Source organism: Mobula birostris, chromosome 13, assembly GCF_030028105.1.
Source record: "Mobula birostris isolate sMobBir1 chromosome 13, sMobBir1.hap1, whole genome shotgun sequence".
NCBI classification, from domain to species: domain Eukaryota; kingdom Metazoa; phylum Chordata; class Chondrichthyes; order Myliobatiformes; family Myliobatidae; genus Mobula; species Mobula birostris.
The window spans coordinates 30,695,376-30,710,167 of record NC_092382.1 but is presented as its reverse complement, the minus strand read 5'-3'; the positions used below and the strand labels follow the sequence as shown (position 1 = coordinate 30,710,167).

The following is a 14,792-nucleotide window of genomic DNA, read 5'->3' as shown; positions in this document are numbered from 1 at the left end:
AACGTCGACTGTACCTCTTCCTAGAGATTCTGCCTGGCCTGCTGCGTTTACCAGCAACTTTGATGTGTGTTCCTTGAATTTCCAGCATCTGCAGATTTCCTCGTGTGTGCATTTTTTTTTTTAGTTTAGTTGATTAATTCTGTTTAGATTAGTTTTTTTGGGTTTTTTTTTCCTTTTTTCATGTTTTTTTAGATTTTTTCTTTGTTTTATATGATTCATTTGTATCCTATACGATTGGGAGTTTTATTATTTAAGTATTATCTGGCTTTATAATCACATGATAATTATAACAATATATTCCCAATAACTTTGTACTACTATTATGTTATGTTTATTTTTATGAAACTAATAAAAAGATTGAAAAGGAAAGAAAGGAAATGGAACTGATGCTTGCGAAACCTTTCATGGCGCCGTAATTCCCCATAACTCCCTGCGCCCAAAACTTCGCCGTCGTCGAAGCACAGATCAAATGCGCAGGCGTCAGTGTTGTGACGTTGCCGAATATCACGATTTCGCGCAGTACGCGGAAGGCCTCAGCGGCCCGACAGCAGGTAAGAACGAGTCTCCAGGGTGCTGGACAAAGGTGAGGGTTGGGGTGCGGGGGGAGACATGGAAAGGGGAGAGCGGAGGGGGAGGGACAATTGCTGTGACTCCGGACACCATGACCCGCAATCCCGGGACAGTCCTGCTCTCTTCCCTCTCTCTCAGCCCCACCATCCGTACACGGGCCCCGGGGAGCTTCCGGCTGATGAGGGAATGGGAACCGATGGGTCTCTCAGACAGAGCTGAGCTCCAGCTGTCTAAATGCAAGGATCGGGAACTCGGAGAAAGGGAACAAAATCTTTTACATCAGCTGTTGTGAAAATCACCTTTGTTCTGCCTCCAGTCACAAACAAGAGAAAATCTGCAGATGCTGGAAATCCGAGCAACACACACAAATTGCTGGAGGAACTCAGCATTAGTACTCTTTTCCATAGATGCTGCCTGGCCTGCTGAGTTCCTCCAGCATTTTGTGTCTGTTGCTTGTTCTCCCTCCTCTTGTTCTGGACTTTCTACCCGTGAGAACATGTTTTGTCCCACTCTCTCTGGGTACATAATGATATCAAACACCTTTGCCCTGGGCAACAAGTAGCTTTCACATCACAAATGTGCCAGACTCCAATGAGACAGACTACTGCCCTTCCCTTCATATTCATTGGCATTGCCATCACTGAGTTCACCACCGTCAGTCACCTGGGGGAGGGTTCAGGGGAAATATTTATGTACAATACAGAAACTGGTGTTACCTGTGTGTATTGTGGTGATGCAAAAGTTGCTGGAGGATTTGCAAGTGGGAAGAAGTGGAGTGATATTTGGAAATCTTGACTTTTTGAAGCATAATTTAGCAAGCAAATGATATATTGATGATGTGCAAAAGCTCTGGTGAGAAAATCCTTCATTACCCGTTACAGGCCTGCTACAGAGGTTGTGTGAGAGTGCAGATGAATTCGATCAAACCCAGAGGACATCAAAGTTCTTATCAAGAGTGATTTGCTAGCTGTTGAAATGAATATCTCTCTATATAAAATTCACTGTGCACATGTTGTCACTGAGTAAAAAAATGGACAGTACAAGATTTATGTGTATACAGGTCATTACAAATTAGAGGGGACACTGGTGGGAAGGTGGGGAGACCTCCAGTGTCCCTGATACCCTCACCTACAAGATGTGCATCCGGCTGCAGCTTGTAACCCTGCACTTTAAGGAGTTGGAGCTTGAAATGGATGAATTCTGGATCATCCAGGAGTTGGAGGGGGTGATAGATATGAAATGAAGAGAGGTGAGTTGCACCCAAGGTGCAGGACACAGGAAACTGAGTCAGAGTGAGGAAGGAGAATGAGTTTAACTAGCCATCGCAGAGTACTCTTGTGGGCATCCCACACAACAGCGGGTGGGCCACTTTAAAAACTGTTGGGGGGCATTACCTGGCAGAGGAAAGTCAAAGGGGTGATAGGGATCAGTTAGGGGAACAGAACAAGAGGGACTAATATCCTAGTGGTAAGGCTCGCTAGTGCTGGTGTGGGGAGAGGGTGATGTGGTTAAAATAAGTTGTAGGGGAAATGGGAGCCAGAATGACAGAACAGATAGTGGGGAGGGTGAAATGAATTGAATTGACTTTATTACATACATCCTTCATATACGTGAGGAGTACAAATCTTTACGTTACATCTCTGTCTAAATGTTCAGTGTGTAATTTATAGTAATTTATAATAAATAGTTTGTACACAGGACAGTCAATATAACATAGAAATTCAATTGTATCAGCATGAATTAATCGGTCTGATGGCCTGGTGGAAGATGATGTCCCGGAGCCTGTTGGTCCTTTTGTTGTGGTACCGTTTCCTGGATGGGAGCAGCAGGAACAGTTTGTGGTTGTGGTGAATTGGGTCCCCAATATCCTTTGGGCCCTTTTTACACACTTGTCTCTGTAAATGTCCTGAATAGTGGGAAGTTCACATCTACAGATGTGCTGGGCTGTCCACACCACTCTCTGCAGGTTCCTGTGATTAAGGGAAGTACAGTTCCCATACCAGGCAGCGATGCAGCCGGTCAGGATGCTCTCAATTGTGTTCCAGTAGAAAGTTCTTAGGATTTGGGTCCCCATCCCAAACTTCTTCAACCGTCTGAGGTGAAAGAGATGCTGTTGTGCTTTTTTCACAACACAGCCGGTATGTACAGACCATGTGAGATCCTCGGTGATGTTTATGCTGAGGAACTTAAAGCTGTTCACCCTCTCAACCCCAGATCCATTGGTGTCAATAGGGGTTAGCCTGTCTCCATTCCTCCTGTCGTCCACAATCAGCTCCTTTGCTTTTGTGACAATGAGGGAGAGTTTGTTTTCTTGACACCAGTCAGATGTTGTTCGGACCTCAGATAGAGTCAGCAATCAAATGGTTGAGCATGGGGCGATGAATATGCTGAGCTGTGTATATCACAATGCAAGAAGCATCGTAGGAAATCCAGATGAGCTCAGGACAGAAAATTATGATATTGTAGTCATTATTGGGACTTGGTTGCACCCAATAGTCTGAAGGATTTAGAGGAACAAATTTCTACAGAGATCAAGGACAATGCCAAGAAACAAAGGTTGATTCAGTAAGTGATTTTAATTTTCCATATATTGACTGGGACTCCCATACTGTAAAAGGACTAGATGGGGTAGAGTTTGTCAAATGTGCTCTTATTCAGTATGCAGAATTCCTGATGTAGGAGTGTCCAATAATCTGTTAGTAAATGATCCAGGGCTGGTGACAGAAATTAGTGATCATAATGCCATGAGATTCAAAGTAAATATGGAAAAAAAGCGGTCTGGACCACGGGTTGAGATTCTAAATTGGAGAAGGGTCAATTCTGAAGGTTTCAGAAAGGATCTGACAAGTGTGGTTTGGGACAGGCTGTTTTCTGGCAAAGGAGTACTTGGTAAGTGGGAGGCCTTCAGAAGTGAAGTTTGAGGGAGTAGAGTTTGTATGTGCCTGCCAAAATAAAAGTTGAAGGGTAACTGGTGCAGGGAGACTTGGTTTTCAAGCGATATTGAGGCCTGGGATATTTTGTTCCTCTGTTGTGGTACAACCAAGGCTCAGGACTACAGTATCATAATTCCACGCCCTGAGCTCACTTGACATTTTTTTTTTGTCGTCTTCTGTTGGTTTCTAAAAGCTTCCCAATAGTTTTTGTTCTTTTTTTTTTGCCCTTTCTTTGGCTTTTATGTTGGCTGTGGCTTCTCATTGAGCCTTTTTTAAATTTATATAGATTTCTCTGAAAATAAAGCTTCCCTCCAGAATTTCCAAAGGAAGACACCAGTTGTCTAATATTCCAATACAAATTAAATGGGGAGCCTGTTTATTTTTGTCATGTACCGAAATTCTTGTATTCGGTATCATGCATGCAGATCAATACATTACAGCAGTACATTAAGGTGAAACAGGGTAACTCAATAACAGAGTGGAACAAATCGTTATGGTTACAGAGAAACTGCGGTGCAGCTAGATATGTGCGATTTAGACTCTGAGGTCCATGTCATCACACTGGGAAACATTCAGTTTGCTTATAACAGCAGAATGGAAACTGCCCTTGGGCCTGTTGCTATGTTTCTGTTCCATTTAATCTTCGCCCCTATGGGAGGGTGAGAAGTGACAATGTCCAGGGTTGTGGGGATCTTTCATTGTGTTGGCTGCTTTGCTGAGGCCGCAGGCAGTACAGACAGAGTCCATGAAGAGGAGACTTGTTTCTCTGATGTGGTCAGCTGTGTCACCGTTCTCTGCTGCCTTCTTTCTAGCATGTATCTCATCAGCTGATTGGTATACGTATATCCACAACATTTCTTCAAACCGTTGTCTTCATTGTGAAGTATTGTCTTCCACCTCGTACCTCATTGAGTTTTCCAGGAATTGCTTTTTGTTGGCTGGAACTACTAGAGGTTTAACTGAGTCAACAGGAGGCAGGGTAAAAAGAGCCATTACAACTTTAATTTCTCTGTTACAAAATGGCTGCAGTGTTAATCTTTGTCACAGTATAGATTATAGCGTATGATGTCGAGTTTGTTATTTCCTTTTTCAGTTATCTTTTGGTGAGTTACTTCCTCCGTTTCCGCAGTAACAACTGGCCAGAACTGTAACAGGAGTTGCACAGTTTTATCGCTGTTTTTTCACTGCCTCTGAGCATCGAGTCAGTGGCCTTGGGAGCAAATGCAGCAGAATGATAGTGGGAGGAAAGGATGCTGTGAGCATTGACTGTATGGAAAGTATTACACCAGGGTCAGAGTGGACTGAGAGTAACAAGTTAATGGTTGTGGGGATGTCATTTGCCCCAATCTGCTGAACAGTTTCGGGTGCCCCAGACATTTCTGCAAATAGTTTATATCTGTGTATTAAATAGAGAGGAAATACTACTGCTGCTGGAAATTTAAATGTAGGAAACGCTCAGCAAGTCCACAGCATCTTGAATAGCCCCAAGTTGTGAAATTGGGTCCCAGCATTTTATGTTGCATAATTTGGCATTATAAACATTTTATTCCTGCTACACTGAGGGAATCATGGCAGCCAAAAGTGCAGGGCGGGATCCCACACAGCAACGACATACTGATCAAATGTGCTCGGTTTAGCTGCTGGAGACAAGCTGAAGTTTATCCGCATCCTCTCACAATCTACAGACCGGGGAACCAGACGGAGCCTCAGCCACCTTAGTTTATGAATAGAAATATCAAGAAAACCATGACAAATCGCCGGCACCTAACCAGTTCCCCTCTACCACCACTCTCCTCCGTCTAGTGGAATTAGTCCTTACTCTTAATAATTTCTCCTTTGGCTCCTCCCACTTCCTCCAAACTAAAGGTGTAGCTATGGGCACCCGTATGGGTCCTAGCTATGCCTGCCTTTTTGTTGGCTTTGTGGAACAATCTATGTTCCAAATCTATTCTGGTATCTGTCCCCAACTTTTCCTTCGCTACATCGACGACTGCATTGGCACTGCTTCCTGCACGCATGCAGAACTCGTTGACTTTATTTATTTTGCCTCCAACTTTCACCCTGCCCTCAAGTTTACCTGGTCCATTTCCGACAACTCTCTCCCCCTTCCAGATCTTTCTGTGTCTGTCTCTGGAGACAGCTTATCCACTGAAATCTACTATAAGCCTACGGACTCTCACAGCTATCTGGACTATTCCTCTTCTCACCCTGTCTCTTGCAAAAATGCCATCCCTTTCTCGCAATTCCTCTGTCTCCGCCGCATCTGCTCTCAGGATGAGGCTTTTCATTCTAGGACGAGGGAGATGTCTTCCTTTTTTAAAGAAAAGAGCTTTCCTTCCTCCACCATCACCTCTGCTCTCAAACGCATCTCCCCCATTTCACGCACATCTGCTCTCACCCCATCCTCCTGCTACCCTACTAGGAATAGGGTTCCCCTTGTCCTCACCTACCACCCCACCAGCTGCCGTGTCCAACATATAATTCTCGGGAAATTCCGCCACCTCCAATGTGATCCCACCACCAAGCATATCTCCCCCTCTCCCCGTCTGCTTTCCACGGCAATCGCTCCCTACGCGACACCCTTGTCCGTTCATCACCCCATCCATTACCACTGATCTCCCTTCCGGCACTGATCCCTGGAAGCGGAACAAGTGCTACACGTGCCTTTACACTTCCTCCTTCACCACCATTCAGGGCCCCAGTCAGTCATTCCAGGTGAGGCGACACTTCACCTGTGAGTCGGCTGGGGTGATATACTGCGTCCGGTGCTCCCAATACGGCCTTCTATACATTGGTGAGATACGACGCAGGCTGGGAGACCGTTTCGCTGAACACCTACGCTCTGTCCGCCAGAGGAAGTAGGATCTCCCAGTGGCCACACAGTTTTATTCCACGTACCATTCCCATTCTGACATGTCTATGCACGGCCTCCTCTACTGTCGAGATGAAGCCACACTCAGGTTGGAGGTTATATTCCGTCTGGATAGCCTCCAACCTGATGGCATGAACATTGACTTCACTAACTTCCGTTAATGCCCCACCTCCCCTTCATACCCAATCCGTTATCTATTTATCTATCTATCTATGTATCTATATTTATTTATTTGTTTGTGTGTTTGTTTGTTTATTTATTTATTTATTATATATTTTTTTCTCTCTCTCTCTCCTTTTTCTCCCTCTGTCCCTCTCACTATACCCCTTGCCCATCCTCTAGGCTGTCCCGCTCCCCCTTTCTTTCTCCCTAGGCCTCCCGTCCCATGATCCTCTCATATCCCTTTTGGCAATCAACTTTCCAGCTCGAAGCTCCATCCCACCGCTTCTTGTCTTCTCCTATCATTCCGGATCTTCCCCTCCCCCCCAACCTTCAAATCTCTTACTATCCCTTCTTTCAATTAGTCCTGACGAAGGGTGTCGGCCCGAATCGTCGACTGTAGCTCTTCCTATAGATGCTGCCTGGTCTGCTACGTTCACCAGAATTTTTGTAGGTATGTTGCTTAAAATTCCAGTATCTGCAGATTTCCTCGTGTTGGCAACAAAGCATTGCAATGTTGTGGGTTATTACATTAGAAAAGAGTCTCTGAGAATATGGAATGAGAAGTATACTGGCTTCCGTCCACTTGCTAACTATATAGTTGTTTACTGGAAATTTCTCAGTCTGCGATAAAGCTGAGGATCGGGGCGATAGGACATCGGTTGTGGGGATATCAGCGAATGCAGCACACAGTGGGACGTCATGTCTGTCGGGTATTTTGGCACTTCAGAATTAGATAACTGCTTTGACCGGGCTCGATGACAGGAAGCCGAGGGTGATGACTGAAGGTGGATTTAGCGAGTGGAGGCCTGTGACGAGTGGGATGTGAGTGTCAGTATTGAGACCGCTGTAATTCAATACTCAGGACATTAACTTGAAGGTGAATGTGCATGGCACGGTCAGCAAGCCTGATGTACAATTCAGGAGTCTGCTCGATATTACAACAGTCTCCCTTGAATTTTAAAGAGATCTTGATCAGTTACAGAGATGAGTTGTGGAATGGCAATTGTTTTTCAACTTGTACAAGTGACGAATGATGCATTATGGACAGTCAGACCATGGTGGGACTGAAATAGTGTATGACGGGGCACCAGGTGATTTTTGAAAAGAGCAACCTGGAGTAGAAGTGTACGGCTCCCTGAAAGCGGACGTGCAAGTGTAAAGTTTGGCAAAGAAGGCTTTAACCATGCTGGCCTTCATCAGTTGTGGCACTGAGATTTGGGTTATGGGCATTATATTGTAGTTATATAAATTGTTGGTGAGGCTACACCGAGTATCATATGCAGTTTTGTTTGACTTATTGTAGGAAAGATTAACCAGCTGGAGATAGTGACGAAGAGATTGGTGAAGCTGCTGACTCGACGGGAGGGCTAATTCATGGGGAGAGATTGGCCGAGCTGGATCTTTATTCGACGGAGCACAGGAGAATGAGGATGTCATTGTAGAAGTTTATAAAATGAAGAAGGGGTATAGATAATGTGGCTGGGTCGTGGATTGAAGATTCAGATTGTTTAATCATATGTGTCTTCAGTACACAAATGAAAAGGAGAACAAAATACTCCGGATCTGACGCAGGAAGAGAAAGAAATACACGGAAAATTAAAGACCACAATTATAAAAAACACACAATACATATGATAGCTTGAAACATTGATCCTATGTCCATGAAATAACGTTAGGCAGAGGAATATCTGGACATATGGTGACTGACAGGAAATGTTAAACTTTGGTGATAGGGGTGTGGGGGTGAGTTACTGGGTGGAGGTGTTGAGAAAGTAACTATTTTTGAGTCTACTGACCCTGGAGGTGATGTCATGTAGCCTCTTACCAGATGGGACTGGGACAGGCAGTCCATGCGCCAGAGTGGATGGGAACCTTCATGCCGTTGCCGACACCTTTCTCACATGCACTATACATAGTCCATCTCTTTTCAGTCTCCTCAGAAAGTCGAGACGTTGCGGAGCGAGGTTTCTTGATTCTCTGGGACCATGAGGGATTGTATGAGATGTGCACGCCAAAGAGTTTGAAACTCTTCCGGTTTCCACAGCTATGTTGCTAATGAAAAGATGTGTGTGAGCGGTGTAAATTCTCCTGAAGGTGATAACCATCTCCTTTGTCTTGCTGACATTGAAGAAGAGGTTATTTGTGTGGAACCAAGCCTTGATCTCGTCTCTCTTTATACTATCTCATTGATATTAGTGATGGACCTCACCACTGCCGTGTCATCGGCGGACTTGACCATGTGATTACCCGCGTGTTTGGCCGTGCAGTTCTGCGTGAGCAGAGTGTACAGCAATGGGCTCAGCACACAGTTTGTGTTCAGGATGATCGGACTGGAGGAGCGGTTGTACATCCTGACTGGTTGAATCCGTTTTAGTTAGGGAGTCCCACAGCCAGTTGCAAAGTGGTGAGTTTAGACGTAGAAGTAGGAATTTGTTCACCAAGGTCTATGGCATGTGTGCACACTGCGGGTGTAGTTGGTCTGGTATGATTTTGGTCCGGAAGCCTTACAGCGGTTGCATCTCGGCAGAGTCCTTGCGTCTGCTGTTATTGCAGAAAGTGGCTGCTCAGGTTAGGGGAGCGGGGAGCTTTCCTGGCTGACTTGTTCTGTGTGCCTGGAAATATTGTTTAAAATGCCTCGGGTGGTGGGAGGGGGTCACTGGTATAGTCAACACTATTTCTTCCTAACGTAGTCGGTAATGCCCTTGAAGCCCAGCCAAGTATGCCAAGGTTTGTCCCGCGAAGTCGGGGAGTCCATAGCGAAAGGGCACAGATTCAAAAAAACCGAGAGATCGAAAAGACAGGAGAGGTAATCTCAATACGCAGAGCTAGTAAGTATCTCGAATGAGCTGCTCAGTGTCTGCATCGTTGGTTATCTACTGCGGTTTCAGTATCCTCACCGTGTTTGGAAATTCCCACTCACTGTCGCCTGTCTGTGAGCAGCAGGATATTAAAGAAACACTCAAGTTGTTGGAGACCTGGAATGAAATTAGAATTTGTTTGAAGCAATTCTGACACAGGTTGCAGCTAAGGCATTAACTCTGTTTCTCTCTCCACAGATATCTTTATCTGTTGAGTGTTTCTTGTATTTGCAGTTGTTTTAGAATATTACGTCGGAATGATTTAAGTGTCCTCGGAGATAGACGTGTGTAGGACGTTCAATTTAAATTTATCCTCTTACGGCACAGAAGCAGGGCTTTCGGCCCATTTAGTCTGTGCTATTCTCTGCCTGGACCCATCAACGTGCACCCAGACCATAGCCATCAATACCTCCCCCATCCATATACCAAAACAAACTACTCTTAAACGTTGCAATTGAACCTGCATCTACCAGTTCTGCTGGGAGCTGGTTCGCATTGGCACCACCCTCTTGAGTAAAATAGTTCCGGCTCAGATTCCCCTTAAGTATTTCAATATTTACCCTAAATCCACGACCTCACCCAACCCGAGGGGCAAAAGCCGATATGCAGTCACCCTGTTTATACCACCATAGAGTCGTATACTTCCAGCAGGGGTTCCCAAACATTTTTATGCCATGGACTCCGACCATTAACCGAGGGGTCCTAGGATCTCCCTTCATTCTCCTGTGCTCCAAGGAATAACCTTTCTATCCTGTTCAACCTACCCTGTAACTCCGTTCCTTCAATACCAGCAGCATCCGTGTCTGCCAGGGTTCCTGCAGCCTCTACACTAGACTGCCACAAGGTCCAAGGGACACGGTGTCAGGCCCTAGGGATTTGTCCATCCTAATGCACCTCAAGACAGCAAGCTCCTGTTGTGTAATCCGTATACAATCCATGACTTGCCTCACTTCTATCTCTGTCTCCCAAGTAAACAGAGGCACAGAGAATTCATTGAAGATCTCCCCCATCTCTTTCGGCTCCATGCACGGATTAGCACGCTGATCATCAGGAAATCTTTCTGAAAGTTTGCAGGGAAGTGAGGAAACCACAGGTTTTCTAATAAATTATGCGGCCACCAAATTCGTGAAGCGTGCTCATTACAGCTGTTGTTTACAAAGTTAACAACAGTGATTCTGGAATGAAAAGTTTTATGTATGAGGAGCATTTGGTGTCCCTGGGCCTGTTCTCAATGGAGGGGTGGGGACATTTGGAGCAGGAACCTCAATGAAATCCTGAGCTCTGGACGGGAACAAGATGTTTTCAACAGTCGGGGAGTCTAGGATCTTACATCACTATCTCAATCTATTCTGTTGTATCTGGGGACCTTCCCTTCCATCACTCTGTCCAGTAGCGGGATCTGAATTTCACCCGTATCAGTGCCGGGGGTTGATCATAGGTATAGTTTATTTGCAGACAGAGGAATATGATGGAATTTTAACCACTCAGTTGAACAAAGAAGGACACGTAATAGTTATCACCACAATGCATTGTGTAATGTCCTTTGTAAATATCCTTTTGTGGACATTTGGAACAGACAGGCTACGTGGTTTAATTTTGGAACAGCTTCTGCACTGCTGGAAGTTCTGTAGGGATGGAACTACCAGCAGATTTACTGGATGCACCTCGAGACAAGATTAAAACAACCACTGGAATTTCAACTTGTCCATTATAAAATGACTGAATATTCGGTATTCATCTTTGTTATAAGGAAACTCAGAGCATGTAAGGCCTCACCTTGAGTATTGTGAACAGTTTTGGGCTACTTATCTAAGAAAATATGCGCTGGCAATGGAGAAAGCCCAAATAAGGGTCACAAGGATGATTCCATGAATGAAAGGCTAATTATATGAAGAAAGCTCGATGGCTCTGGGTCATTACTCGCTGGAATTTAAAAGGATGAGGGGGGGATCTCGGTGAAACCTTTCGAATGTTGAAAGGCCTAGACAGAGTAGCTGTGGAAAGGATATTTCCCATGGTGGGAGAATCTAGGACAAGAGGGCACAGCTTCAAGATAGAGGGGCGTCCATTCAAATCAAAGATGCGGAGAAATTTCTTTAACCAGAGGGTGGTGAATTTTTGGAATTTGGTACCACAGGCAGGTGTGGAGGCCAGGTCTTTCTGTGTATTTAAGGCAAAGATTGATATTTCCACATTGGACGTGGCATCAGAGGTTACGAGGAGAAGACCTGGGAATAGGGCTGAGGAGGGAGAAAAAGGATCATCTATGATTAAATGTCAGAGTGGACCTGATGGGCCAAATGACCTAATTCTGCTCCTATGTGTGATGGTCTTATCTTTATTATTACCATAATCATACTTTATTAATCCCCGGGGAAATTGGTTTTCGTTACAGTTGCTCCATAAATAATAAATAGTAATAGAACCATAAATAGTTAAATAGTAATATGTAAATTATGCCAGTAAATTATGAAATAAGTCCAGGACCAGCCTTTTGGCTCAGGATGTCTGACCCTCCAAGGGAGGAGTTGTAAAGTTTGATAGCCACAGGCAGAAATGACTTCCTACGATGCTCAGTGCTGCATCTCGGTGGACTGAGATCTCGGTGGATTATTGTCATGTACCAAAGTTCGGTGAAATTCTTGTCTAGCAGCTCATCCATACAGCTCAATACATTACAACTGTGCATTGAGGTGATATAAGGTAACAGTGTAACTGGGCTTGGAGGTCAGTTGTTTGCAAACTGTGTCAACAATTTGTCTGAGGGACAAATTCAACATTTCCAAGTCTGTTATTGACACAAAATGTATATTTATCTATTGTAAATTATCTAAAACTTGCATTTCCATATTGTTAATGACACAGAATTGTATAATTTATGTTCTGTGTATTATCTGAATGTACTTGCCTGTGATGCTGCTGCAAGTCAGTGTTTCCCTCTACCTGTACCTTCCCGTACCTGCTCACTTGGTAGTAAGTTCAGCAGAATCTGGGAAATCTCAGTGAGATCTGATTCGTGATAATCATCTTAGCACCTCGGTAGCTAAAATGTAAAAAACATAGAACACAGAAATTTACAGTACCTATCTAAGAGTCTCTTAAAAGACCTTATTGTATTCACCTCTACCACCGTCGCTGGAAGTGTATTCCACTCATCCACCAATCTCTGTGTGCAAAAACCTATTACTGACATCCCCTTTGTGCCTACTTCCAAGCAACATAAAACTATGCTCCCTCTTGTTAACTATTTCAACCCTGGAGAAAAGCGTCTGGCTACCTGCACGACCATTTCCTCTCATCATCTTATACACCTTCATCAGGTCTCCTCTCATCCTCCGTCGCTTGAAGGAGAAAAGGTCAAGTTCACTCAACCTATTCTCATAGGGCATGCTCCCCAATTGAGGCAGCATCCTTGTAAATCTCCTCTGAACTCTCTCTATAGCATCCATATCCTTTCCTGCAGTGAGGTGATCAGAACTGAACATAGAACTCCAAATGCGGTCTAACCAAGGTCTTGTATACTGTAGTTGTTACATTACCTCCCGCTCTTGAACTCATTCCCATGGTGATGAATGACAACACACCATACACCTTCTTAATAACACTGTCAACCTGCGCAGCAGCTTCCAGTGTTCTATCGACACGGACCCCGAGATCTCACTGATCCTCCACAATGCCAAGAGTCTTGCCATTAATATTATATTCTGACTTCAAATTTGACGTCCCGAAATGAACCAACTCACGATCATCAAGATTGAAAACCACCTGCCACTTCTCAGCGCAGTTCTGCGTCCTGTCGATGTCGCGCTGTAACCTCTGGCAGCTCACCACACTATTCACAACACTACCATCTTTTGTGTCATCACAAAACTTCTAACCCACCCCTCCACTTCCTCACCCAGCCCATTTATAAAAATCGCAAAGAGGAGCGGTCCCAGAACAGATTTCTGCGGAACACAGCTGGTCTCCGTCCTCTATGCAGAATAATAAACATTTACAACCACCCTTTGCCCTCTGTGGGCAAGCCAATTCTTGATCCACAGAGCAATGTCTCATTGGATCCCATGCCTCATTACTTTCTGAATGAGCTTTACATGGGGAACCTTATCAAATGCCTTACTGAAATTCATATACACAACATCCACTGCTCTCCCTTCGTCAATGTGTTTTGTTACATCCTCAAAGAATAGTCATAATTGTCCAAATGTTCGTAAGCCATGGCCCGCCCTTAACAAAACTGTGCTGACCATCCCTAATCAGATTATGTGTTTCCAAATGCCCATAAATCCTGCTTTTTATGTTTTTTTCCTACAACTTGCCAACCGCTGAAGTAAGACTCATTGGTCTATAATTTCCTGGGTTATCTCTACTCTCTTTCTTGAACAAGGGGACAATATTTTAATCCTTCCAAACCTCTGGTACTTCTTCCGTTCCTACTGATGATGGAACGATCATCGTCAGTGTTTTAGCAATCTCCTCCCTCGCTTCCGACAGTACCGTGGGGTATATTTCCTCAGTGCAGGTGACTTATCTAACTTAATACCTTTCTAAAGATCCAGCACATCCTCTTTCTTAATGTTTATACATTCACGCGTTTTAGTCCGCTGTAATTCATTCCCACAAATGCCAAGGTCCTTTTCACTTGTGAATACTGAAGCAAAGTGTTTATTAAGTACATCAGAATATTTTAAATGATCGGCAGATTGAGAACCATCTGCTGAGAATGTAGCCGTGTGTTCTCACCAAATCAGATTGCTGTTGCCAGTGATCCCCACCGATTTGTTATAGTTGCATGACATCCCTCAGCTCCAATAATGATTGTTACAAATGTCGGTTATATGTATTCGATCCCTTATTAGCAATCAGCAAACATACAATCGTGAAGCGATGAAACTAAAGTGTACCCAAGTGTAAGCTCTGCGTTTTTGAGTGGATAATAATGAAAGGTATGACATCTGTCAGACCCCAGCTGTGTACCGCACGGAAAAACGCACAAATATGTAACTGATTCCCTTCGCTTTTACCACACCCCCACTGATGCGACTGTTACCATAAAAATATCATAAATACGCCACACAGAATACAATGCAGATAGAGAACAGATACATGTCTCCTACACACAGGCTTAGCTATGATACAGGGTCTTCCACCTAAAATATTAATAGTCTGTCTGTTTTGTTGAATAATACCAGAATTTTGTCGTATTTATGTTAAAAAATTGTCATCTTGCTGTTTTGGATGTATGGCGGGTCTACATTGTATTTACCAAGGTGCCATGTAACTGTCTGATAATAGCCAGGTGATATGCTCAAAATAATCTTGACCGTAGTTTAAGTGCTAATAATGTTTTTAAAGTCCTGCCGGCTAAACTATAGTGGTTCAGGACAATATGTCGCG

At 44.2% G+C, this 14,792-nt stretch overlaps 1 protein-coding gene across 3 annotated transcripts in view; it reads left to right on the top strand.

Annotated features, from left to right (window-relative positions):
- Window positions 1-511: 511 nt before the first annotated feature.
- Window positions 512-14,792, top strand: part of LOC140208697 (NACHT, LRR and PYD domains-containing protein 3-like) — a 41,298-nt gene continuing 27,017 nt past the window's right edge. For all 3 annotated transcript variants that reach the window (XM_072277570.1, XM_072277569.1, XM_072277568.1), the window contains exon 1: window positions 512-551. The gene's annotated coding sequence lies outside the window, so the exon portion shown is untranslated. The remainder of the gene's footprint in view (window positions 552-14,792) is intronic.